Here is a 23,894-nt window from a genome sequence, read left to right as displayed (position 1 = left end):
GATGTGGTGGGGGCGGGATTATGTGTGGTGATGTGGTGGGGGCGGGATTATGTGTGGTGATGTGGTAGGGGGGGCGGGATTATGTCTGGTAATGGGGTGGGGGGTCGGGATTATGTGTGGTGATGTGTTGGGGTGCGGGATTATGTGTAGTGTTGTGGTGGGGGCGGGATTATGTGTGGCGAAGTAGTGGAGGGGCAGGATTATGTGTGGCGATGTGGTGGGGGGCGGGATTAAGTGTGGCGATGTGGAGGGGCAGGATTATGTGTGGTGATGTGGTGGGGGGTGGGATTATGTGTGGTAATGTGTTGGGGGGGCGGGATTATGTGTGGTGATGTGGTGGGGGGCAGGATTATGTGTGGTGATGTGGTGGGGGGTGAAATTATGTCTGGTAATGGGGTGGGGAGTCGGCATTATGTGTGGTGATGTGTTGGGGGGCGTGATTATGTGTGCTGATGTGGTGGGGGGCGTGATTATGTGTGGTGATGTGGTGGGGGCGGGATTATGTGTGGCGATGTGGTGGAGGAGTGGGATTATGTGTGGCGATGTGGTGGAGGGGCGGGATTATGTGTGGTGATGTGGTGGGGGGCAAGATTATGTGTGGTGATGTGTTGGGGGGGCGAGATTATGTGTGGTGATGTGGTGGGGGGCGGGATTATGTGTGGTGATGTGGTGGGGGTGCGGGATCATGTGTGGTGATGTGTTGGAGGGTGGGATTATGTATGGTGATGTGGTGGGGGGGCGAGATTATGCGTGGTGATGTGGTGGGGGGCGGGATTATGTGTGGTCACATGGTGGGGGGGCGGGATTATGTGTGGTAATGGGGTGGAGGGGCGGAATTACGTGTGGTAATGGGGTGGGGGCGAGATTATGCGTGGTGATGTGGTGGGGGGGGCGGGATTATGTGTGGTACTGTGGTGGGGGGGCGGTAATGTGGTGGGGGGCAAGATTATGTGTGGTAATGTGGAGGGGGCGGGATTATCTGTGGTAATGTGGGGGGGCGGGATTATGTGTGGTGATGTGCTGGGGGATGGGATTATGTGTGTTAATGGGATGGGGGTGGGATTATGTGTAGTGATGTGTTGGGGGTGAGATTATGTGTGGTGATGTGGTGGGGGGTAGGATTATGTGTGGGGATGTGGTGGGGGGGCGGGATTATGTGTGGCGATGTGGAGGGTTGGGATTATGTGTGGCGAGGTGGTGGGGGGCGGGATTATGTGTGGTGATATGGTGGAGGTGCGGGATTATGTGTGGTAATGGAGTGGGGGGCGGCATTATGTGTGGTAATGGGGTGGGGGGTGGGATTATGTGTGGTGATCTGGAGGAGGGGCGGGATTGTGTGTGGTGATGTGGTGGGGGTGGGATTATGTGTGGTGATGTGGTGGGGGGACGGGATTATGTGTGGTGATGTGTTGGGGGCGGGATTATGTGTGATGATGTGGGGGGTTGGGATTATGTGTAGTGATGTGGTGGAGGGGCAGGATTATGTGTGGTGATGTAATGGGGGGGCGGGATTATGTGAGGTGATGTTGTGGGGGCGGGATTATGTGTGGTGATGTGTTGGGGGGCGGGATTATGTGTGGTGATGTGGTGGGGGCGGGATTATGTGTGGTGATGTGGTGGAGGGGCGGGATTATGTATGGTGATGTGGTGGGGGCGGGATTATGTGTGGTGATGTGGTGGGGGCGGGATTATGTGTGGTGATGTGGTGGAGGGGCGGGATTATGTGTGGTGATGTGGTGGGGGCGGGATTATGTGTGGTGATGTGGTGGGGCGGGATTATGTGTGGTGATGTGGTGGTGGGGCGGGATTATGTGTGTGATGTGTTATGAGGGCGGGATTATGTGTGGTGATGTGGTGGGGGCGGGATTATGTGTGGTGATGTGGTGGAGGGGCGGGATTATGTATGGTGATGTGGTGGGGGCGGGATTATGTGTGGTGATGTGGTGGGGGCGGGATTATGTGTGGTGATGTGGTGGAGGGGCGGGATTATGTGTGGTGATGTGGTGGGGGCGGGATTATGTGTGGTGATGTGGTGGGGGCGGGATTATGTGTGGTGATGTGGTGGTGGGGCGGGATTATGTGTGTGATGTGTTGGGAGGACGGGATTATGTATGATGATGTGGTGGGGGGGCGGGATTATGTGTGGTGATGTGGTGGGGGGCGGGATTATGTGTGGTGATGTGGTGTAGGGGTGGGATTATGTTTGGTGATGTGGTGGGGGGCAGGATTATGTGTGGTGATGTGGTGGGGGGCAAGATTATGTGTGGTGATGTGGTGGGGGGCGGGATTATGTGTGGTGATGTGGTGGGGGAGGGATTATGTGTGGTGATGTGGTGGGGGGCGGGATTATGTCTGGTAATGGGGTGGGGAGTTGGGATTATGTGTGGTGATGTGTTGGGGGGCGGGATTATGTGTAGTGTTGTGGTGGGGGCGGGATTATGTGTGGCGATGTAGTGGATGGGCAGGATTATGTGTGGCGATGTGGTGGGGGGCGGGATTAAGTGTGGCGATGTGGAGGGGCAGGATTATGTGTGGTGATGTGGTGGGGGGTGGGATTATGTGTGTTGATGTGTTGGGGGGGCGGGATTATGTGTGGTGATGTGGTGGGGGGCAGGATTATGTGTGGTGATGTGGTGGGGGGTGAAATTATGTCTGGTAATGGGGTGGAGAGTCGGCATTATGTGTGGTGATGTGTTGGGGGGCGTGATTATGTGTGCTGATGTGGTGGGGGGCGTGATTATGTGTGGTGATGTGGTGGGGGCAGGATTATGTGTGGCGGTGTGGTGGAGGGGTGGGATTATGTGTGGCGATGTGGTGGGGGGGCGGGATTATGTGTGGTGATGTGGTGGGGGTGCAGGATTATGTGTGGTGATGTGGTTGAGGGGCGGGATTATGTGTGGTGATGTGGTGGTGGGCGGGATTATGTGTGGTGATGTGATGGGTGGGATTATGTGTGGTGATGTGGTGGGGGGGCGGGATTATGTGTGGTAATGTGGTGGGGGGGTGGCAATGTGGTGGGAGGGCAAGATTATGTGTGGTAATGTGGTGGGGGGCGGGATTATCTGTGGTAATGTGGTGGGGGGGTGGGATTATGTGTGGTTATGTGGTGGGGGGTGGGATTATGTGTAGTGATGTGGTGGGGGTGTGTGATTACGTGTTGTCATGTGTTGGGGGGCGGGATTATGTGTGGTGATGTGGTGGGGGGCGATATTATGTGTGGTGATGTGGTGGGGGGGCGGGATTATGTGTGGCGATTTATTATGTGTGGTGATGTGTTGGAGAAGCGGGATTATGTGTGGTGTTGTAATGGGGGCGGGATTATGTGCGGTGAGGTGGTGGGGGGATTATGTGTGGTGATGTGGTGGGGGGGCAGGAATATGTGTGGTGATGTGGTGGGGGGTGGGATTATGTGTCGTGATGTGGTGGAGGGGTGGGATTATGTGTGGTGATGTGGTGTGGGGATTATATGTGGTGGGGGGGCGGGATTATGTGTGGTGATGTGGTGGGGGGGCGGGATTATGTGTGGTGATGTGAGGGGGCGGGATTATGTGTGGTAATGTGGTGGGGGGCGGGATTATCTGTGGTGATGTTGTGGGGGGTGGGATTATGTGTGGTGATGTGGTGAAGGGGCGGGATTATGTGTGGTGATGTGGTGGGCAGGCGGGATTATGTGTGGTGATGTGGTGGGGGGGCGGGATTATGTGTGGTGATGTGGTGGAGGGGTGGGATTATGTGTGGTGATGTGGTGGGGGGGTGGGATTATGTGTGGTGATGTGTTTGGGGGGCGGGATTATGTGTGGTGATGTGTTGGGGGCGGGACTATGTGTGGTGATGTGGTGGGGGGGTGAAATTATGTTTGGTGATGTGGTGGGGGACGGGATTATGTGTGGTGATTTGGTGGGGGTGAAATTATGTCTGGTAATGGGGTGGAGAGTCGGCATTATGTGTGGTGATGTGTTGGGGGCGTGATTATGTGTGGTGATGTGGTGGGGGTGGGATTATGTGTGGCGATGTGGTGGAGGAGTGGGATTATGTGTGGCGATGTGGTGGAGGGGCGGGATTATGTGTGGTGATGTGGTGGGGGGCAAGATTATGTGTGGTGATGTGTTGGGGGGCGAGATTATGTGTGGTGATGTGTTGGGGGGCAAGATTATGTGTGGTGATGTGTTTGGGGGCGAGATTATGTGTGGTGATGTGGTGGGGGGCGGGATTATGTGTGGTGATGTGTTGGAGGGTGGGATTATGTATGGTGATGTGGTGGGGGGGCGAGATTATGCGTGGTGATGTGGTGGGGGGCGGGATTATGTGTGGTCACATGGTGGGGGGGCGGGATTATGTGTGGTAATGGGGTGGAGGGGCGGAATTACGTGTGGTAATGGGGTGGGGGCGAGATTATGCGTGGTGATGTGGTGGGGGGGCGGGATTATGTGTGGTACTGTGGTGGGGGGCGGTAATGTGGTGGGGGGCAAGATTATGTGTGGTATTGTGGAGGGGGCGGGATTATCTGTGGTAATGTGGGGGGGCGGGATTATGTGTGGTGATGTGCTGGGGGATGGGATTATGTGTGTTAATGGGATGGGGGTGGGATTATGTGTAGTGATGTGTTGGGGGTGAGATTATGTGTGGTGATGTGGTGGGGGGTAGGATTATGTGTGGGGATGTGGTGGGGGGGCGGAATTATGTGTGGTGATGTGGTGGGGGGGCGAGATTATGTGTGGTGATGTGGTGGCGGGGCGGGATTATGTGTGGCGATGTGGTGGAGGGGTGGGATTATGTGTGGCGATGTGGTGGGGGGGCGGGATTATGTGTGGCAATGTGGTGGGGGGGCGGGATTATGTGTGGCGATGTGGTGGAGGGTTGGGATTATGTGTGGTGAGGTGGTGGGGGGCGGGATTATGTGTGGTAATGGGGTGGGGGGGCGGGATTATGTGTGGTGATGTGGTGGGTTCGGGATCATGTGTTGCGATGTAGTGGGGGGCGGGATTATGTTTGGCAATGTGGTGGAGGGGCGGGATTATGTGCGGTGATGTGGTGGGGGGGGCGGGATTATGTGTGTGATGTGGTGGGGGGTGGGATTATGTGTGGTGATCTGGAGGAGGGGCGGGATTGTGTGTGGTGATGGTGGGATTATGTGTGGTGATGTGGTGGGGGGACGGGATTATGTGTGGTGATGTGTTGGGGGCGGGATTATGTGTGATGATGTGGGGGGTTGGGATTATGTGTAGTGATGTGGTGGAGGGGCGGATTATGTGTGGTGATGTTGTGGGGGCGGGATTATGTGTGGTGATGTGTTGGGGGGCGGGATTATGTGTGGTGATGTGGTGGGGGCGGGATTATGTGTGGTGATGTGGTGGAGGGGCGGGATTATGTGTGGTGATGTGGTGGGGACGGGATTATGTGTGGTGATGTGGTGGGGGCGGGATTATGTGTGGCGATGTGGTGGAGGGGCGGGATTATGTGTGGTGATGTGGTGGTGGGGCGGGATTATGTATGATGATGTGGTGGGGGGGCGGGATTATGTGTGGTGATGTGGTGGGGGGCGGGATTATGTGTGGTGATGTGGCGGGGGGCGGGATTATGTGTGGTAATGTGGTGGGGGGGCGGGATTATGTGTGATGATGTGGTGGAGGGGTGGGATTATGTGTGGTGACATGGTAGAGGTGCGGGATTATGTGTGGTAATGGAGTGGGGGCGGCCTTATGTGTGGTAATGGGGTGGGGGGCGGGATTATGTTTGGCGATGTGGTGGAGGGGCGGGATTATGTGTGGTGATGTGGTGGGGGATGGGAATATGTGTGATGTGTTGGGGGGGCGGGATTATGTGTGGTGATGTGGTGGGGGGGTGGGATTATGTGTAGTGATGTGGTGGAGGGGCAGGATTATGTGTGGTGATGTGGTGGGGGGGCGGGATTATGTGTGGTGATGTGGTGGGGGGCGGGATTATGTGTAGTGATGTAGTGGGGATGGGATTATGTTTGGTGATGTGGTGGCGGGCGGGATTATGTGTGGTGATGTGGTGGGGGGCGGGATTATGTGTGATGATGTGGTGTAGGGGCAGGATTATGTGTGGTGATGTGGTGGGGGGGCGGGATTATGTTTGGTGATGTGGTGGGGGGCGGGATTATGTGTGGTGATGTGGTGGGGGCGGGATTATGTGTGATGATGTGGTGTAGGGGCAGGATTATGTGTGATGATGTGGAGGAGGGGCGGGATTATGTGTGTTGATGTGGTGGGGGGCGGGATTATGTGTGGTGATGTGGTGGGGGGGTGGGATTATGTGTGGTGATGTGGTGGGGGCAGGATTATGTGTGGCGATGTGGTGGGGGCGGGATTATGTTTGGCGATGTGTTGGAGGGTGGGATTATGTGTGGTGATGTGGTGGGGGGACGGGATTATGTGTGATGATGTGTTGTGGGCGTGAGATTATTTGTGGTGATGTGGTGGGTGGTGGGATTATGTGCAGTGATGTGGTGGAGGGGCGGGATTATGTGTGGTGATGTGGTGGGGGGCGGGATTATGTGTGGTGATGTGGTGGTGGGGCAGGAATTATGTGTGTGATGTGTTGGGAGGACGGGATTATGTATGATGATGTGGTGAGGGGGCGGGATTATGTGTGGTGATGTGGCGGGGGTGGGATTATGTGTGGTAATGTGGTGGGGGGCGGGATTATGTGTGATGATGTGGTGGAGGGGTGGGATTATGTGTGGTGACATGGTGGAGGTGCGGGATTATGTGTGGTAATGGAATGGGGGGCGGCCTTATGTGTGGTAATGGGGTGGGGGGCGGGATTATGTGTGGTGATGTGGTGGGTTCGGGATCATGTGTTGCGATGTAGTGGGGGGCGGGATTATGTTTGGCGATGTGGTGGAGGGGCGGGATTATGTGTGGTGATGTGGTGGGGGATGGGAATATGTGTGGTGATGTGTTGGGGGGGCGGGATTATGTGTGGTGATGTGGTTGGGGGGTGGGATTATGTGTAGTGATGTGGTGGAGGGGCAGGATTATGTGTGGTGATGTGGTGGGGGGCGGGATTATGTGTGGTGATGTGGTGGGGGCGGGATTATGTGTAGTGATGTGGTGGGGGGCGGGACTATGTGTGGTGATGTGGTGGGGGCAGGATTATGTGTGGCGATGTGGTGGGGGCGGGATTATGTTTGGCGATGTGTTGGAGGGGTGGGATTATGTGTGGTGATGTGGTGGGGGGACGGGATTATGTGTGGTGATGTGTTGGGGGGGGCGAGATTATTTGTGGTGATGTGGTGGGTGGTGGGATTATGTGCAGTGATGTGGTGGAGGGGCGGGATTATGTGTGGTGATGTGGTGGGGGGCAGGATTATGTGTGGTGATGTGGTGGGGGGCAGGATTATGTGTGGTGATGTGGTGGAGGGGCGGGATTATGTGTGGTGATGTGGGGGGCAGGATTATGTGTGGTGATGTGGTGGGGGGTGGGATTATGTGTGGTGATGTGGTGGGGGGTTGGGATTATGTGTGGTGATGTGGTGGGGGGACGGGATTATGTTTGGTGATGTGTTGGGGGCGGGCTTATGTGTGGTGGGGGTTGGGATTATGTGTAGTGATGTGGTGGAGGGGCGGGATTATGTGTGGTGATGTAGTGGGGGCGGGATTATGTGTGGTGATGTGGTGGGGTGCGGGATTATGTGTAGTGATGTGGTGGGGGGCGGGACTATGTGTGGTGATGTGGTGGGGGCAGGATTATGTGTGGCGATGTGGTGGGGGCGGGATTATGTTTGGCGATGTGTTGGAGGGGTGGGATTATGTGTGGTGATGTGGTGGGGGGACGGGATTATGTGAGGTGATGTGGTGGGGGGCGGGATTATGTGTGGTGATGTGGTGGGGGGGCGGGATTATGTTTGGTGATGTGGTGGGGGGCGGGATTATGTGTGGTGATGTGGTGGGGGAAGGATTATGTGTGGTGATGTGGTGGGGGCGGGTTATGTTTGGTGATGTGTTGGAGGGGTGGGATTATGTGTGGTGATTTGGTGGGGGACAGGATTATGTGTGGTGATGTGTTGGGGGGGCGAGATTATTTGTGGTGATGTGGTGGGTGGTGGGATTATGTGCAGTGATGTGGTGGAGGGGTGGGATTATGTGTGGTGATGTGGTGGGGGGGCGGGATTATGTGTGGTGATGTGGTGGGGGGGCGGGATTATGTGTGGTGATGTGGTGGGGGGGCGGCATTATGTGTGGTGATGTGGTGGGGGGCGGGATTATGTGTGGTGATGTGGTGGGGGGCGGGATTATGTGTGGTAATGTTTTGGGAGGTGGGATTATGAGTGGTAATGGGGTGGGGGTGTGATTATGTGTGGTAATGTGGTGGGGGCGGAATTGTGTGTGGTAATGTGGTGGGGGCGGGATTATGTGTGGTGATGTGTGGAGGGCGGAGCTACTGTGCAGGGGCGGGATTAGCGAGTAATCACAATGCCTCATATATATAGATTTGGTTATCAGTTTCCGCCCAATATATAGTAATCTAGCTATTGCCACCTTATATTTATTATGTACCTGGACCTCCTCCACATATCCCAGTATACACACCACCACACATCCCTCTCAATCCTGCAACCGCACGCTCCCCCAATGGCATTAAGCATCACTGTCCAATATGGGTTCAGACTTGGACACTGCCATAACATATGGAGAATTCCAGCCCCCTCCACCCGGCACCAAGGACACTCAGAATTCCATCTCAAACCATTCAGGAGTCCTATATACTCTATGGAGTGCATATATCTGCAACTGGAAAATGTTTACTAAATGCTAAAACTGACCTGCCTTTATAATTATCCACGTCATTACGAGTTCTCAGATATGAAACAAGTATCAGTTCTTTTTATTTAAGAGGTGAAAATAAAATCCAAAGTTTGCAAAAAAAATAAAAATTGACTCAATTTTTCAGGATATGGGGCTCGGTGAGGGCTTATTTTTTGTGTACCGAGCTGACGTTTTTATCAATACCATATTGGGATAGATACAATATTTTTATCGCCCGTTTTGCATTTTATTGCAAAGTTGCGGCGACCAAAAAAAAAGATTATCCTGACATTTCAAATTTTTTTTATTCTTATGCTTTTTTCCGATCAGATTATTCTCTTTATATTTTGATAGCTTGGGTGTTTCTGAACCCGGTGATTCCAAATATGTTTATTTATTTATTTTTTTATTGTTTTATTATGAATGGGCCAAAAAGGGGTGATTTAAAGTTTTATATTTTTTCATATTTTTAAAAACTTTTTTTGCATGTTTTACTTGTTTCCATAGTCTCCTTAGAAGACTTAAAGCTGCAATCTTCTGATCACTTGTGCTACACATAGAAGGGCTTCAGCAGAAATGCTTATCTGCGGCGAACGTCGGCCACGGAGCTTATAGCAGATCGGCAATGTCAAACAGGGGTCTCCCGCAGACAACGGGTTATAATACCAACCCATCGATGCCCTGCCATCATGTGACACGGGCGCCTATGGGCAGAGTTAGTGACGTGCTTCTGGAGCAATCATGTTAAATGCCACTGTCAGCGATTGACAGCCGCGAGTGGATCACGATTGTGAAAATTCAACATTTGGGGCTAAAGTAACATTTTTGTGGGAAAACGTGAAATGTTCATTTTTCCGTTCACATTGCTTTAGTTCCTGTGGAGCAACTAAAGGGGTAATAAACTTCTTGAATGTGATTTTGAGCAGTTTGAGCGGGTGCCATATAGGCCCCTCAAAGTCACTTCAAATGTGATGAGGTCCCTAAAAAAATGGTTTTGTAAATTTTGTTGATTGAAAATTGATAAATCGCTGGTCAACTTTTAACTTTGATCCCTCTGAGCCCCTACACAGAAATAATGTTCCCTCTGTACTTCCTTATAGTTATACAGCATCCTTTAGGAATAATGTCTTCAGTGCTTCCTATGAAAAGTAATTCGTCTTGACCCTTTATAATAATAATGACCCTGAACTTACCGTAATTAGAATAATGCAAACACCCCCGTACTTTCTAATAATAATAATAATGCCTCCTGTGCTTTGCCAATCATGATAATGATCACCCATTGTGCCTTCTTATAGAAATGACCCTCAGTGCCTCTTCATTGCAATAATGGAGGGTCATACATAGAAATTAGGGAGCCCGATAGCAAAAGTTCTATCAGGGCACATGGGCACAGTCACAGAATGACATACCTCCCAACTTTTTAAGACACAAAGGGGAATATGTATTGCTGGACTCACAGAACACAGTTTTTTTGCCCATATTAAAGTCTCTTAGAGTTCTCTCCTGCTATGATACCCCTTCCTTGGCCCCCATAGGGTATAATGTCCTAAAAATTGTCCTCATACAGAATGATGTTCTCACATTCCTTCACTTAAACAGTGTGATAGCTCAGAAAAATCACCGACTAAATTAGTGCCATATTTAGTATATACAGTTGTCTTAAAATAATCAAATGTAAATTTAAAATCTAATGAACAATGTGTGTATATGGTAATCCAATGTCCTCAAACAGTCATGCAGATCTGTAGTGGCAAAAAGAAATAATTTATATCAACCGAAAAAAGGAGGAGGACCCTATTAAACATCTAGTCTTGCCCATACCTTGGCATGAAACATAATATTCAGTTTCCCATAGATATGAACAAAATCAAATCAAACTTTTACCCAATGCATATTGTATTATGCTACAATATATATACACACAGGTGCTTCTCACAAAATTAGAATATCGTCAAAAAGTAAATTTATTTCAGTTCTTCAATACAAAAAGTGAAACTCCTATATTATATAGAGTCATTATAAACAGAGTGATGTATTTCAAGTGTTTATTTCTGCTAATGTTGATGATTATGGTTTAAAGCCAATGAAAACCCAAAAGTCATTATCTCAGTAAATTAGAATAATTAACAAAAAACATCTGCAAAGGCTTCCTAAGAGCTTAAAAAAGTCCCTTAGTCTGTTTCCGTAGGCTGTTGTGAACTCTATTTTTGGGCTCCCTCTAGTGGTCACAAGCGGTACTGTGTTGTGTTGTATTTCTGCAGGTTGGCTGCATCAGCTGGTTCGTTATCCTTGGTTGGTTTCCTATTTAGCTCACCTGGATACTCAGTTCCTTGCCTGCTATCAATGTATTCAGTGCTCTCCAGATTCCTTGTGACTACCTTGCTCCCAGTCTCTCCAAGACAAGCTAAGTTTTTGTTTGTTCATTTTTTGATTATCAGCATTCATCATGTTTCTTGTCCAGCTTGCTAAAATGTGATTTCCTCGCTTGCTGGTTGCCCTAGGGGACTGAGTTTCTCCCCCACACCGTTAGTTGGTGCGGGGGTTCTTGAAATCTCAGAGTGGATATTTTGTAAGGGTTTTTTACTGACCGCATAGATTCCCTTTTCTGTTTTCTGCTATCTAGTATTAGTGGGCCTCATTTGCTGAATCTGCTTTCACCCCTGTGTATGTGCCTTCCTATTACCTCACCGTTATTATGTGTTGGGGGCTTCTATATCTTTGGGGATTATTTCTCTGGAGGCAAGAGAGGTCTTTCTTTCTCTCTAGGGGTAGTTAGTTCCTCAGGCTGGCTCGAGACGTCTAGGATTTTTAGGCACGTTCACCGGCTACTTCTAGTGTGTTTGGATAGGTTCAGATTTGCGGTCAGTCCAGTTTGCCACCTCCCTAGAGCTTGTCCTATGTTTGTTACTTAGCTGGAGTCATTTGTGATCCTCAACCACTAAGGATCATAACAGTATAGCAGGCCGAAAAGTGTTTAATACATCGCAGAAGTGGGATAAAAAGAAGACCTGAGTACATTTTTTTTTTCCAGCTTTTCCTTTGCTGCAGTCGGTTTAGCTTCTTTCATCCCCTTGAACTCTGGGTGGTTTTGAGCTCAGCTGCAGACATGAATGTTCAGACTCTGACTTCTAGTGTGGATCATCTTACTGCACGGGTGCAAAGTATTCAGGATTTTGTTATTCATAGCCCTATGTCAGAACCAAAGATACCCATTCCTGAGTTGTTTTCTGGAGATAGATCTAGGTTTCTAAATTTTAAGAATAATTGTAAGTTATTTCTATCTCTGAGACCTCGTTCCTCTGGTGATTCCGCTCAGCAAGTTAAAATTGTTATCTCCTTGTTGCGTGGCGACCCTCAGGATTGGGCTTTCTCTCTGGCGCCAGGAGATCCTGCATTGCTTAATGTAGATGCATTTTTTCTGGCTCTTGGACTGCTTTATGAGGAGCCTAATCTTGAGAATCAGGCAGAAAAAGCTTTGCTGGCTATCTCTCAAGGTCAGGATGAAGCAGAGGTGTATTGTGTCATGAATCCCCAATGGCTAGGGATAGCACAGGACAAGCAATGTATAACAAATATCGGACGAGCTCTAGGGTGATGGAACCTGGGCTGACCGCTGCCCTACGCCTGACAAACGCAACTAGAGATAGCCAGGGAGCGTTCCTACGTTGGTTCTAGACGCCACGCACCAGCCTAAGAGCTAACTAGTACTGCAGAGAAAACAAGACCTCACTTGCCTCCAGAGGAATTAACCCCAAAGGTATAGTTGCCCCCCACATATATTGACGGTGAAATGAGAGGAAGGCACACACATAGAGATGATGTATATAGCTTTAGCAAATAGAGGCCCGCTGAAAACTAGAAAGCAGAATGATACAAAAGGGGACTGAGCGGTCAGCAAAAAACCCTAATCAAAAAAACCATCCTGAGATTACAAGAACCCATGTGCCAACTCATGGCACATGGGGAGAACCTCAGTCCACTAGAGCAACCAGCTAGCATAGAGACATTCTAAGCAAGCTGGACAAAAAACCAAACAACTGAAAATCAGCACTTAGCTTATCCTGAAAGATCTGGGAGCAGGTAGGCAGGAACCAAACAGAGCACATCTGAACACATTGATAGCCGGCAAGGGAAATGACAGAAAGGCCAGGTAAAATAGGAAACACCCAGCCTCTGATGGACAGGTGGAAACCAAAGGCCGCAACCCACCAAAGTCACCCAGTACCAGCAGTAACCACCAGAGGGAGCCCACCAACAGAATCCACAACAGTACCCCCCCCTTGAGGAGGGGTCACCGAACCCTCACGAGAACCCCCAGGGCGATCAGGGTGAGCTCTATGGAAGGCGCGGACCAAATCAGTCGCGTGAACATCGGAGGCGACCACCCAGGAATTATCCTCCTGACCATAACCCTTCCACTTAACCAAATACTGGAGTTTGCGTCTGGAAACACGAGAATCCAAGATCTTTTCAACAACATACTCCAATTCTCCCTCCAGCAGCACCGGAGCAGGAGGCTCGACCGAAGGAACAACGGGCACCTCATACCTCCGCAACAACGACCGATGGAACACATTATGAATAGCAAACGATGCTGGGAGATCCAAACGAAAAGATACAGGGTTAAGAATCTCCGAGATCCTATAAGGACCGATGAACCGAGGCTTGAACTTAGGAGAAGAGACCTTCATAGGGACAAAACGAGAAGACAACCACACCAAGTCCCCAACAAGAAGTCGGGGACCCACGCGGCGACGGCGATTAGCAAACTGCTGAGTCTTCTCCTGAGATAACTTCAAATTGTCCACCACCTGATTCCAAATCTGATGTAGCCTGTCCACCACCACGTCCACTCCAGGACAATCCGAAGATTCCCCCTGGCCAGAGGAAAAACGAGGATGAAACCCCGAATTACAAAAAAAAGGAGAGACCAACGTGGCAGAACTAGCCCGATTATTAAGAGCAAATTCGGCCAGTGGCAAAAAAGCAACCCAGTCATCCTGATCAGCAGAAACAAAACACCTCAAATAAGTTTCCAAGGTCTGATTAGTTCGCTCCGTCTGGCCATTCGTCTGAGGATGGAATGCAGACGAGAAAGACAAATCAATGCCCATCTTGGCACAAAACGTCCGCCAAAATCTAGACACAAACTGGGATCCCCTGTCAGAAACGATATTCTCCGGAATCCCATGCAAACGAACCACGTTCTGAAAAAACAAAGGAACCAACTCAGAGGAGGAGGGTAACTTAGGCAAGGGCACCAAATGAACCATCTTAGAAAAGCGGTCACACACAACCCAGATAACGGACATTTTCTGTGAAACCGGGAGATCAGAAATAAAATCCATGGAAATGTGCGTCCAAGGCCTCTTCGGGATGGGCAAAGATAACAACAACCCACTAGCCCGTGAACAGCAAGGCTTAGCTCGAGCACACACTTCACAAGACTGCACAAAGGTACGCACATCCCTAGACAAGGAAGGCCACCAAAAAGACCTGGCCACCAAATCTCTTGTACCAAATATTCCAGGATGACCAGCCAACACAGAAGAATGAACCTCGGAGATGACTCTACTGGTCCAATCATCCGGAACAAACAGTCTTTCTGGTGGACATCGATCCGGTTTATCCACCTGAAACTCCTGCAATGCGCGTCGCAAGTCTGGGGATACGGCGGACAATATTACCCCATCCCTAAGGATACCAGCAGGCCCAGTGTCTCCAGGAGAATCAGGCACAAAACTCCTGGAAAGAGCATCTGCCTTCACATTCTTTGAACCTGGCAGGTATGAAACCACGAAATTGAAACGAGAAAAAAATAATGACCAACGAGCCTGTCTAGGATTCAAACGCCTGGCAGACTCAAGGTAAATGAGATTCTTGTGATCAGTCAAGACCACCACACGATGTTTAGCACCCTCAAGCCAATGACGCCACTCCTCAAATGCCCACTTCATGGCCAAAAGCTCCCGATTACCCACATCATAATTGCGCTCGGCGGGCGAGAATTTTCTAGAGAAGAAAGCACATGGCTTCGTCACCGAGCCATTAGAACTTCTCTGTGACAAAACCGCCCCCGCTCCAATCTCGGAAGCATCAACCTCTACCTGAAAAGGAAGTGACACATCTGGTTGACACAACACAGGAGCAGAAGAAAACCGGCGCTTAAGTTCCCGAAAGGCCTCCATGGCCGCAGGAGACCAATCAGCAACATCAGCACCCTTTTTAGTCAAATCAGTCAAAGGTTTAACAATACTGGAAAAATTAGCAATGAACCGACGATAAAAATTAGCAAACCCCAAGAACTTCTGAAGGCTCTTAACAGATGTAGGTTGTGTCCAGTCACAAATAGCCTGAACCTTAACGGGATCCATCTCAATAGTAGAAGGAGAAAAAATGTACCCCAAAAAAGAAATCTTCTGGACTCCGAAGAGACACTTTGAGCCCTTCACAAACAGAGAATTGGCCCGCAAAACCTGAAACACCTTCCTGACCTGTAGAACATGAGACTCCCAGTCATCAGAAAACACCAAAATATCATCCAAATACACAATCATAAATTTATCCAGATATTCACGGAAAATATTGTGCATAAAGGACTGAAAGACTGACGGAGCATTGGAGAGTCCAAAAGGCATTACCAAATACTCAAAATGGCCCTCAGGCGTATTAAATGCGGTTTTCCACTCATCACCCTGTTTTATCCGCACCAGATTATACGCACCACGAAGATCTATTTTAGTGAACCACCTAGCCCCCTTAATGCGAGCAAACAAATCAGTAAATAATGGCAATGGATACTGGTATTTGACTGTAATCTTATTCAGAAGGCGATAATCTATACAAGGCCTCAGGGAACCATCTTTTTTTGCCACGAAAAAAAAACCTGCTCCCAGAGGGGACGAAGAAGGACGAATATGTCCCTTTTCCAAGGACTCCTTAATATAATTCCGCATAGCAGTATGCTCTGGCAGTGACAGATTAAATAAACGACCCTTAGGGAACTTACTGCCAGGAATCAATTCTATAGCACAGTCACACTCTCTATGAGGAGGGAGCGAATTGAGCTTAGGCTCCTCAAAAACATCCTTAAAATCTGACAAAAACGCAGGGATCTCCGAAGGAGTCGATGAAGCGATTGAAATCGGAGGTGCATCATCATGAACCCCCTGACATCCCCAGCTTAGCACAGACATTGTTTTCCAGTCCAGGACAGGATTATGAGTTTGTAACCATGGCAGACCAAGCACTAGTACATCATGTAAATTATACAGTACAAGGAAGCGAATCACCTCCTGATGAACGGGAGTCATGCGCATGGTCACTTGTGTCCAATACTGCGGTTTATTCATAGCCAATGGTGTAGAATCAATTCCCTTCAGAGGAATAGGAACTTCCAGAGGCTCTAGACTAAAACCGCAGTGTTTAGCAAATGACCAATCCATAAGACTCAGGGCAGCGCCTGAATCCACATAGGCATCGACGGAAATGGAGGACAGTGAAAAAATCAGAGTCACAGACAAAATGAACTTAGACTGCAGAGTATCAATGGCAAAAGATTTATCAACCCTTTTTGTGCGTTTAGAGCATGCTGATATAACATGAGCTGAATCACCACAATAAAAACACAAACCATTTTTCCGCCTATAATTTTGCCGTTCACTTCTGGACTGAATTCTATCACATTGCATAGTCTCAGGTGCCTGTTCAGAAGACACCGCCAACTGGTGCACGGGTTTGCGCTCCCGTAAACGCCGATCAATCTGAATGGCCATAGCCATAGACTCATTCAGACCTGTAGGCGCAGGGAACCCCACCATAACATCCTTAATGGCCTCAGAAAGACCATTTCTGAAGTTTGCAGCCAGGGCGCACTCATTCCACTGAGTAAGCACCGACCATTTCCGAAATTTCTGACAATATATTTCCGCTTCATCATGCCCCTGAGAGAGGGCTAATAAAGCCTTTTCAGCCTGAATCTCTAGGTTAGGTTCCTCATAGAGCAATCCCAATGCCAGAAAAAACGCATCCACACTGAGCAATGCAGGATCCCCTGGTGCCAATGCAAATGCCCAATTCTGAGGGTCGCCCCGTAGGAACGATATAACAATCTTGACCTGTTGAGCAGGGTCTCCAGAGGAGCGAGATTTCAAAGAGAGAAACAATTTACAATTGTTCCTGAAATTCAGGAAGGTAGATCTATCTCCAGAAAAAAACTCTGGAATAGAAATTCTAGGTTCAGACATGGGAGTGTGAACAACGAAATCCTGTATGTTTTGAACCTTTGCCGCGAGATTACTCAGGCTGGAAGCCAAGCTCTGGACATCCATGATAAACAGCTAAGATCAGAGCCATTCAAGGGTTAAGAGGAGGTAAGAAGCAGCTAGACAGCAATTAAGGGCTAGGCAGCAAAACTCTGAAGGAAAAAAAAAATAAAAAAAAAAATTTCCTTGAACACTTCTTTTCCTCCTGCTTCAGCCCAAACAATTAACACTTTGTGGGCCGGCTATACTGTCATGAATCCCCAATGGCTAGGGATAGCACAGGACAAGCAAAGTATAACAAATATCGGACGAGCTCTAGGGTGATGGAACCTGGGCTGACCGCTGCCCTACGCCTGACAAACGCAACTAGAGATAGCCAGGGAGCGTTCCTACGTTGGTTCTAGATGCCACGCACCAGCCTAAGAGCTAACTAGTACTGCAGAGAAAACAAGACCTCACTTGCCTCCAGAGGAATTAACCCCAAAGGTATAGTTGCCCCCCACATATATTGACGGTGAAATGAGAGGAAGGCACACACATAGAGATGATGTATATAGCTTTAGCAAATAGAGGCCCGCTGAAAACTAGAAAGCAGAATGATACAAAAGGGGACTGAGCGGTCAGCAAAAAACCCTAATCAAAAAAACCATCCTGAGATTACAAGAACCCATGTGCCAACTCATGGCACATGGGGAGAACCTCAGTCCACTAGAGCAACCAGCTAGCATAGAGACATTCTAAGCAAGCTGGACAAAAAACCAAACAACTGAAAATCAGCACTTAGCTTATCCTGAAAGATCTGGGAGCAGGTAGGCAGGAACCAAACAGAGCACATCTGAACACATTGATAGCCGGCAAGGGAAATGACAGAAAGGCCAGGTAAAATAGGAAACACCCAGCCTCTGATGGACAGGTGGAAACCAAAGGCCGCAACCCACCAAAGTCACCCAGTACCAGCAGTAACCACCAGAGGGAGCCCACCAACAGAATCCACAACAGTATTGTCAAAAATTTCGGAAATGGTCGGTGCTTACTCAATGGAATGAGTGTGCCCTGGCTGCAAATTTCAGAGAAGGTCTTTCTGAGGCCGTTAAGAATGTTATGGTGGGGTTTCCCACCTCTACAAGTCTGAGTGATTCTATGGCTTTAGCCATTCAGGTTGATCGGCGTTTGCGGGAGCGCAAATCTGCTCATCCTTTGGCGGTATTTTCTGAACAGAGACCTGAGTCTATGCAATGTGACCGAACTCTGACCAGAATTGAGCGACAAAGTCATAGACGTCAAAATGGGTTGTGCTTTTACTGTGGTGATTCTACTCATGTTATCTCAGCATGCTCTAAACGCTTAAAGAAAATCGCTAAACCTGTCACCATTGGTACTATACAGCCTAAATTTATTTTGTCTGTTACTTTGATTTGTTCTTTGTCGTCTTACTCGGTTATGGCTTTTGTGGATTCGGGTGCTGCCCTGAATCTGATGGATTTGTTGTTTGCCAGGCGCTGTGGTTTTGTCCTGGAGCCTTTGGAATTTCCTATTCCTCTGAGGGGAATTGATGCTACGCCATTGGCTGAGAATAAGCCTCAGTATTGGACGCAAATGACCATGTGCATGACTCCCGTACATCAGGAGGTGATTCGCTTTCTTGTTCTGCATAATTTGCATGATGTTGTCGTTTTGGGTCTGCCATGGCTGCAGGCTCATAATCCAGTTTTAGATTGGAAAGCTATGTCTGTGTCAAGTTGGGGTTGTCAGGGAATTCATGGCGATACCCCATTGGTGTCTATTGCTTCTTCCAATCCTTCTGAGGTCCCTGAGTTTTTGTCTGACTACCAGGATGTATTTGATGAGCCCAGGTCCAGTTCCCTGCCCCCTCATAGGGATTGTGACTGTGCTATAAATTTAATTCCTGGTAGTAAATTCCCTAAGGGACGACTTTTTAATTTGTCTATACCAGAGCATGCCACGATGTGGAGTTATATAAAGGAGTCTTTGGAGAAGGGACATATTCGCCCATCCTCTTCCCCTCTTGGTGCAGGATTCTTTTTTGTGGCCAAGAAGGACGGTTCTTTGAGACCTTGTATAGATTATCGTCTTCTGAATAAAATCACAGTCAAATTTCAGTATCCTTTGCCACTATTGTCTGATTTGTTTGCTCGGATTAAGGGTGCCAGTTGGTTCACCAAGATAGATCTCCGTGGTGCGTATAACCTTGTGCGCATTAAGCAGGGAGATGAATGGAAAACAGCATTTAATACGCCCGAATTCCATTTTGAGTACTTGGTGATGCCTTTTGGACTCTCTAATGCTCCTTCTGTGTTTCAGTCCTTCATGCATGACATCTTCCGAGAATATCTGGATAAATTTATGATTGTTTATCTGGATGACATTTTGGTCTTTTCTGATGATTGGGAGTCCCATGTGAAGCAGGTCAGGATGGTGTTTAAGGTCCTGCGTGCTAATGCTTTATTTGTGAAGGGCTCAAAATGCCTCTTCGGAGTACAGAAGGTCTCCTTTTTGGGTTTTATTTTTTCTCCTTCTACTGTGGAGATGGACCCAGTCAAGGTCCAGGCTATTCATGACTGGACTCAGCCCACGTCTGTTAAGAGTCTTCAGAAGTTCTTGGGTTTTGCTAATTTTTACCGTCGTTTCATCGCTAATATTTCTAGCGTGGTTAAACCTTTGACGGATTTGACCAAGAAGGGTTCTGATGTGACTAATTGGTCTCCTGCGGCCGTGGAGGCCTTTCGGGGGCTGAAGCACCGGTTTTCTTCAGCTCCAGTCTTATGTCAGCCAGATGTCTCTCTCCCCTTCCAGGTCGAGGTTGATACTTCTGAGATTGGAGCAGGGGCTGTTTTGTCGCAGAGAAGCTCTGATGGCTCTGTGATGAAGCCATGTGCTTTCTTTTCAAGAAAATTTTTGCCTGCCGAGCGGAATTATGATGTTGGTAATCGGGAGTTGTTGGCTATGAAGTGGGCATTTGAGGAGTGGCGACATTGGCTCGAAGGAGCTAAACATCGTGTGGTGGTCTTGACTGATCACAAAAATCTGATTTACCTCGAATCTGCCAAGCGCCTGAATCCTAGACAGGCTCGTTGGTCGTTGTTTTTCTCCCGTTTCAACTTCGTGGTCTCATACCTGCCTGGTTCAAAGAACGTGAAAGCTGATGCACTTTCTATGAGTTTTGTGCCTGACTCTCCGGGAGTTTCTGAGCCGGCTAGTATTCTCAGAGAGGGAGTGATTTTGTCTGCCATTTCCCCAGATTTGCGACGAGTGCTGCAGAAATTTCAGGCGGATAGACCTGACCGTTGTCCACCAGAGAGACTGTTTGTCCCGGATAAATGGACCAGCAGAGTTATTTCCGAGGTTCATTCTTCGGTGTTGGCGGGTCATCCTGGGATTTTTGGTACCAGAGATTTGGTGGCTAGGTCCTTCTGGTGGCCTTCCTTGTCGCGGGATGTGCGTTCCTTTGTGCAGTCTTGTGGGATTTGTGCTCGGGCTAAGCCTTGCTGTTCTCGTGCCAGCGGTTTGCTTTTGCCTTTGCCTGTCCCGAAAAGGCCTTGGACGCACATTTCCATGGATTTTATTTTGGATCTTCCAGTATCTCAGAAAATGTCTGTCATCTGGGTGGTGTGTGATCGTTTTTCCAAGATGGTCCATTTGGTGCCCTTGCCTAAGTTGCCTTCCTCCTCCGATTTGGTTCCTCTATTTTTTCAGAATGTGGTTCGCTTGCACGGCATTCCTGAAAATATTGTGTCTGATAGAGGATCCCAGTTTGTGTCCAGGTTTTGGCGGACTTTTTGTGCTAAGATGGGCATTGATTTGTCTTTTTCGTCGGCCTTCCATCCTCAGACTAATGGCCAAACCGAGCGAACTAATCAGACGTTGGAAACTTATTTGAGATGTTTTGTTTCTGCTGATCAGGATGATTGGGTGACTTTTTTGCCATTGGCCGAGTTTGCCCTTAATAATCGGGCTAGTTCTGCTACTTTGGTTTCGCCTTTTTTCTGCAATTCTGGTTTCCATCCTCGTTTTTCCTCGGGTCAGGTTGAGCCTTCTGACTGTCCTGGGGTGGATTCTGTGGTGGATAGGTTGCAGCAGATTTGGAACCATGTGGTGGACAATTTGAGGTTGTCACAGGAGAAGGCTCAGCGCTTTGCCAACCGCCGCCGCGGTGTGGGTCCCCGACTTCGTGTTGGGGATTTGGTGTGGCTGTCTTCTCGATATGTTCCTATGAAGGTCTCCTCTCCTATATTCAAGCCTCGCTTCATTGGTCCTTATAAGATCTTGGAAATCCTTAACCCGGTGTCTTTTCGTTTGGATCTCCCAGCATCATTTGCCATTCATAATGTGTTCCATAGGTCTTTGTTGCGGAGGTATGTGGCACCTGTGGTTCCTTCTGTTGAGCCTCCTGCTCCGGTGCTGGTCGAGGGCGAATTGGAGTATGTGGTGGAGAAGATTTTGGATTCTCGTATCTCTAGACGGAGGCTTCAGTATTTGGTTAAATGGAAGGGCTATGGTCAGGAGGATAATTCCTGGGTTGTCGCCTCTGATGTTCATGCGGCCGATTTGGTTCGTGCCTTCCACGCGGCTCATCCTGATCGCCCTGGGGGTCTTGATGAGGGTTCGGTGACCCCTCCTCAAGGGGGGGGTACTGTTGTGAACTCTATTTTTGGGCTCCCTCTAGTGGTCACAAGCGGTACTGTGTAGTGTTGTCTTTCTGCAGGTTGGCTGCATCAGCTTGTTCGTTATCCTTGGTTGGTTTCCTATTTAGCTCACCTGGATACTCAGTTCCTTGCCTGCTATCAATGTATTCAGTGCTCTCCAGATTGCTTGTGACTACCTTGCTCCCAGTCTCTCCAAGACAAGCTAAGTTTTTGTTTGTTCATTTTTTGATTATCAGCATTCATCATGTTTCTTGTCCAGCTTGCTAAAATGTGATTTCCTCGCTTGCTGGTTGCCCTAGGGGACTGAGTTTCTCCCCCACACCGTTAGTTTGTGCGGGGGTTCTTGAAATCTCAGAGTGGATATTTTGTAAGGGTTTTTTACTGACTGCATAGATTCCCTTTTCTGTTTTCTGCTATCTAGTATTAGTGGGCCTCATTTGCTGAATCTGCTTTCACCCCTGTGTATGTGCCTTCCTCTTACCTCACCGTTATTATGTGTTGGGGGCTTCTATATCTTTGAGGATTATTTCTCTGGAGGCAAGAGAGGTCTTTCTTTCTCTCTAGGGGTAGTTAGTTCCTCAGGCTGGCTCGAGACGTCTAGGATTTTTAGGCACGTTCACCGGCTACTTCTAGTGTGTTTGGATAGGTTCAGATTTGCGGTCAGTCCAGTTTGCCACCTCCCTAGAGCTTGTCCTATGTTTGTTACTTAGCTGGAGTCATTTGTGATCCTCAACCACTAAGGATCATAACAGTAGGCTCCACAATCATGGGGAACACTGCTGACTTGACAGGTGTCCAGAACGTAGTAATTGACACACTCCACAAGGAGGGTAAGCCACAAATGGTCACTGCTATAGAAGCTGGCTGCACTCTGTAAATATACTTTATAACACCAGCTTGAAAAAATGATTTTAAAATCAGAAATGTTGGCCTTCGGAAATGTAAGTTCAGTAAATGCACTCAATACTTGGTCGGGGCTCCCTTTCCATCAATTACTGCATCAGTGCGGCATGGCATGGAAGCGATCAGCCTGTGGCACTGCTGAGGTGTTATGGAAGCCCAGGTTACTTTGATTGTAGCCTTCTGCTCTTCTACATTGTTGGGTCTGGTGTCTCTCATCTTCCTCTTGACAATACCCCATCCATAGATTCTCTATGGGTTTGAGGTCAGGCAAGTTTGCTGCCCAATCAAGCACAGTGATACTGTTGAGTATGCAAAAGGATAAGAGAGGAGGAAGTTTAGGATCACAGTGAGGAGCCATTTTGTTGGTAACTGCAAAATGAAATTGACAAGTAGACAGTGTCACTGAGGCCAGCCGGCAGCACTAATTCTGTTAGTTGGTGCTGCTCGCTATATCATAAGCTGGTGTTAGATATGCGGAATGTATCACATGCTGTGATTAGATGCAGGCATGTGTAGTGTATCACATGGTGGGATTAGATATTGAGCTCAGTGGAGTGTATCACACAGGATGGGATTAGATACACAGTATCTAATGTATGTAATGTGTGACCCTGCTTCATCCACTTCTATGCGAGCAGTGTTGTAATGTGTGACCTCGCTCTGTACACTACATTGCTACTCCCATAGAAATAGCCAGATCGAGATCACACATTACACCACTGCTCCCATAGAAGTGGATGGAGCAGGGTCATGCATTACACCACTACTACCATAAAAGTGGACAGAACGGGGTCACACATTACACTATTACTACCTTAGATGTGTGATTCTGCACTGTCTACTTCTATAGGAGCCGTTGTGTAATATAATGGGCATTAAATACATGACTCTGGGGAGGGGTTATCACCATGATGGGCGTTACATAGACAAGTCTGTGTGGTATTACCATGGGCGTACATATAAATCATGGGGCTCCATAGCAGAAGTTCTAATTGCTCCACCCCCACCCCAAAAGAAAAAGAAGTGGACAGAGAGTAGGCGAGCCCATGTCACTGCAGAAGGCAGCCACAGTGTAGGAGATGCAGTCGGGCAGCGACCACAGTCTCCTATGTACAGAGGCTGCTATATTTGAAGTCTGTAAGTGTCTTTATACACCAGCAAATGGCACCCCCAGTGGTTGCGGAAAAAAATAAAAAAATAAACAGTTAAAACAGTTAATTTAATTTTGTATTCAAAATAATTGATTATGGAATGCAATCAATAATTATTAATACAGAAATATAAATCGC

The 23,894-nt window shown here is 48.6% G+C and overlaps 1 protein-coding gene across 1 annotated transcript in view; it reads left to right on the top strand.

Moving 5' to 3' along the window:
- SMIM24 (small integral membrane protein 24) overlaps positions 1–23,894 on the top strand; it is a 138,554-nt gene that overhangs the window by 78,044 nt on the left and 36,616 nt on the right. The gene's annotated exons all lie outside the window — the stretch shown is intronic.

The sequence above is a fragment of the Ranitomeya variabilis genome, chromosome 1 (assembly GCF_051348905.1).
Source record: "Ranitomeya variabilis isolate aRanVar5 chromosome 1, aRanVar5.hap1, whole genome shotgun sequence".
NCBI classification, from domain to species: Eukaryota; Metazoa; Chordata; class Amphibia; order Anura; family Dendrobatidae; genus Ranitomeya; species Ranitomeya variabilis.
Note: the sequence above shows the minus strand (reverse complement) of the source record. Positions and strands in the feature narration are given on the sequence as shown.